Below are 4890 nucleotides of genomic sequence, written 5' to 3'. Positions count from 1 at the left end.
AATATTGGATGAATACGTAATTATCAGCAGTTAGCTAAAGCTTTGAGTGCGTCTCACTAACACAACCTTAAAATTATTATGCTGTAGGTAGTTTTATATGTAAAGCATTATATGTAAGCATTATTATATATATACTACCTACTACGATGTTGTCCCTGTCAAATCAAATGTTTAACTTTGTAAACTAATCTTATTTTAGATAGAACCTTTCAATTCATGAAAGATGTACCTAATATGATGACTATAAGTTTTGAGGAAGCGAGTTGATACTAAATGGTTATTATATATCTATAATTATAATATATTTTCTTAACTTAGTTATTTCATCGTTTCACGTAATTCAATTCGACTAAAAGTATGGCTGCATAACCGTGTATTGATATAGCGGGCTCCCACAGGTAAGTTAAAACATAAAATAAGTATATAATAGGCGCGTATATATTATATCCGCACGTTGCACGTGTTCCACTTAAAAAAGGGGGGCGTGTACTTATTTATGTACGCGCGTAAGAAGTTATACTTCTTTGGCATTATTAAAAATAGTTTTTGATTGCATGCATATAATTAATTACAATTAAATAATCAAAGACTGGAAAAGGAGTCATTATAGTCAATAAAGTTCAGTTTACATTTGAATAATTAAATAAATAAATATTTATTATTATACTCTTACATTAAGTGTAACAAAAATCATATTATTGAAAATATAACCTTACGCTATAATTTGTTTTTAAATTGTCTCAGCTGACTGCTGACTCTGCTAACGCGATTACACGTGAGGCCCAAAAAATGCTGAAGATGCGCGATACACCGACAGTTCACATAAATACACGAGTCCATATTTGAAATTAGGTTATTTATATTATAATTTTCATTTTATTTAATGTAATTGATTATATTTGAAGACTACTCTCTCGTCTTAGTTTCTCACAAACCTACCCTCAAACTTCAAAGTAACAAAGAACATAGAGAAAATCGCAACCTCTGATCGTTCAGGAGTCGGTCTGTTAGCTTAGTGCATATGTCGAGAGAATCAAACATTACAGGAAACGAAAAAAATGTTTCATTTCGTCAATGTTCGTTAAAATATTGTTGTGTTTTTTTGTCCATAGTTTTGGATGGTAAAAAGGACTTATTTATTAATTACATAAATAAGTCATGATTATACCAGTTAACACGTTCACTGCGCCATCATTTTTAAAGAACTTTCAGCTGGTGCTATGGAGACCTAAAAGATCTCGTAACAAGCCTATCCCTGGGTGCGTTTGAGACCTAATCAGTCTCCTAAAAATACACTTTTGAAAATAATTTATATCTTCCAAAAAAACAATGACATATATTTTGAAGTTTTTGTGGGTGAAAGATAGCTAATTGCTTTATATTTTTCTAGGTTCGCTCGCAGTTACGACATTTGAATAAACTACAAATACCAAAAAAAATTAGATATCGATTGTATCTCGTACCGCAACCGAAGATAGTTTAATATGTGTAGTAAGTAGTGATGGGAATAAAATAATATCTCAGTTATCGATTCTAAAAGTTTTATTAATTATGCAAAGTGTTTTTCATTAAAACGTGGTAAGCACATTGATTGCTTGCACATTTCGCGCAAATGGTAACAATTCATTTAGTTTTTTTTTAGAAGCGTCAGTGTTGTTTAACTGCGTGTGCTCCAACAAAAAAGGTTTATCGTTAAATATTTCATAATCAGAATCACTGTCATTATTAGTCAATGGGGGGCAAATTTGAACATTTTCCAAAACAAATATTTTACTGGACGATGCAGCAGTATAATCCGGCGTTGATTTTTTGTTAGAAACCTCACCCATAAAATAGATTTTTTACACTTTTTTCTCACTCAAATCACTCATTGTTTATCAAAAATAATCAACACGCTGGTTTATATGCGAGTGTTGTTTCCAAAACGTGCCCGCGACTTCCTGAATGTCGATTCTAGGACAACACTAAAAATCCCATCCTCCATCTCTTGCGTCTACGAGGCGTACGATTTCACGAGTACCGACATATCTCCTAACGCAAGGAATTAAAACAATTACAGTACTGTGCGTTAGGGACCTAATCCATCTCTAATTTATTTTTTAATGTCCTTGAATTCAGCTTTAAGTAGGAAGCAAATATGTATATTTGTCCTGCTCATCCTTAAAAAACTTTACAAGTTAGATCCTCCCGCAAGGAGTGAAAAAACACGATTATGTTCAACGCACAATACAAAAGTCCTGCAAGAGATCTGATAGATCTCGTAATGCAACGAACGTGTTAAATGACATAAGAGTCGAAGAATAAAAAATAAATGTTTTTTTTTGCAATACGAGTTTATAATTCTACAGCGTCGATACAGGTTGATTAAAGTCACTATTACTATTAATTAGTCACTATTACTATTAATTAGTCACTATTACTATTAATTAGTCACTATTACTACTACTAATGACTAAATATTATATTTTTTGCGATTTTATTAAAGTTTGCCAATATGGTTACACTCCATCGACTATAATTATATGTCTCCACTATATCTGACACTCCTATATCAATTTAAATAAATCAATCAATGGTGCTAGAACCTTTTTTTAGGTCTGGGCCTCAGATTTCTGTATCTGTTTCATGATCATTTGTTAATCTAATAGGCAAGTAGGTGATCAGCCTTCTGGGCTTGACGCACGTCGTCGACTTTTTGGGTCTAAGGTGAGCCGGTTTCCTCACGATGTTTTCCTTCACCATTCGAGCGAATGTTAAATGCGCAGATAGAAAGTTCATCAGTGCACAGCCGGGGATCGAACCTACGACCTCAGGGATGAGAGTCACACGCTGAAGCCACTAGGCCAACACTGCTCTATATCAATTTAAATACACTTTACTTAAGACTACTGCTGGCGAGACTAGTTTTACTCGTTAGAGCTGAATTTTAAATATGAATGAAAATCTTCACGTACCTTACTAGGTATCCGTGTAGTACGTATATGCTGCTTTTAGTTATTTAAAAAAAGTAACACTACTGTTACTCCTGCTATTGTTTTCTAGGCAGAAAACTAAGAGAAACAAGTCTAACTATTACTAGGTTTAGATAAAGGCTGGCTTTTTAGCATTGGATAATCGGAAAATTATAGGCAATTATTAGTTTGAATAATTTTACTATTGAAATTTAAACAGTTAAATACCTATATTTTGAGTTGCTACCTTGGGTACAACAACAAGGTAGCACGGACATTAACAACTGATTACTTAACGTCAATTCGTATGGCAGAAATATAACGAAACGGTGTTAGTTCGAAAATATATTATGTAATGCCATTTTTCATTTGGTCAGTTTTTTTATTTCAGGAGAACTTCCGAATAATGTGCCGATTCTACGTCAGAGAGGGTAGGTAAAAAAATTATAAACATATTTGGATTGAGGTAACATTTAATTCAAATCAAATGGACTTGGAAACATTGGACTATAACAATACTGCTATCAAGCTAATTTTTAAATTGTGTAAGTCATACATATACATTTCTATAACTATTTAGACAATTTTTCCGGTACATTACATAGAACACTTTTAAAATACAGTTTGACACCTGATTCATTTGGTGTGGGCGTTTTTACACTACATGAATATTAATTATATTATCTGTACACATATTTTTTTTATTCACCGAATTTTGAATTAATTTTGAATAAGATGATATTTAGGCTTTGGATTAGATTCCTTACTATCATGAATTTAGTTTTAAAGTTCGGAGAAACTGTAGCATAAGACTCATGCCATTCACATTTTAACACAATAGTGAACCGTTGTGTTTTGTGTTGCATACTCCCACGAGAGGGGTGAACTTTGGCCCGTTCGGGGCATATGCCCCTTCGGGTGGTGTCTATGTTCGCGCCCTGCTGATACAGAGCGGTACGGGGGCGGCCAGTATAGCCCTTGGTGGGGGCTGCAGCGCGCGGTGTCAGAACACAATAGTGAAGGCAGTATTCTTTGGCTATATATTATATTTGAGCTAACTATAGACAAATATTTCGTTTATATCTTGCAAAATAAGTAAATGTCTAACGCGGCAATGACTTAAGTAATAAAGAGGTTTTAGTGCATAAAGCGAACATATTTTGTAAGATTTTTTTCCTGTAAATCTGTAAGAGTTGATACCTATTATTAAAATTACAGAGAGCATTTCTTTTTCAATAGGCTTCAATTATAGCTACTATGATCCAAAGATTCAATCCAATTCTAATAAAAAAAAGGGTGCCTTAAAGCTAAACTTTGTTGTACAAGAATAACGCATCGTAAAAAGTAATATCACGTTTATTTGCGTTACTATTTTTAACATTCATATAATATCAAATAAATAAAAATATTAGAATTACCCTAAGCGGACCGATTTCTATATCGCCCTAATTCGATTTAAATGTTAAATACTTCCCTTTTAAGCAGCGGCGATATAGTATAATGAGTATCACGAACCAACATCATTACTCATACAATAAAATTATTTAAACAAAAGTTACAGGTAAGTGGAATTTGTCTACTTTTGGCTTCGATTCGTTGTATTGAATGAGCGGAGCTATATTATTTTAAAATCTTTTTAAATAAACAAATAGTCGTACTATTTTTTAAAGAACAGAACGATTTCGAGCAAGCTGATGGCCCTGAATGAAGTATCGCTTTGCCTTGAGCACACCAAGCTTCTTGGAGGCTTTCCCTCCACAATCCGGAAGTCGTTCGATAATTAATTTATAAAGAACTATAAAGAACTACTTTCTAGATAAAACGCTATAGGGGCCATCCATAAAGTACGTCACACTGTAATGGGGAGGGAGGGTATCACCGAAGTGTGACATCGTGTGACAAGGGGCATGGGGGGGTCAATACTTTTATGACGTCACAT

The sequence above is a fragment of the Pieris napi genome, chromosome 5 (assembly GCF_905475465.1).
Source record: "Pieris napi chromosome 5, ilPieNapi1.2, whole genome shotgun sequence".
Lineage (NCBI taxonomy): Eukaryota > Metazoa > Arthropoda > Insecta > Lepidoptera > Pieridae > Pieris > Pieris napi.
Note: the sequence above shows the minus strand (reverse complement) of the source record.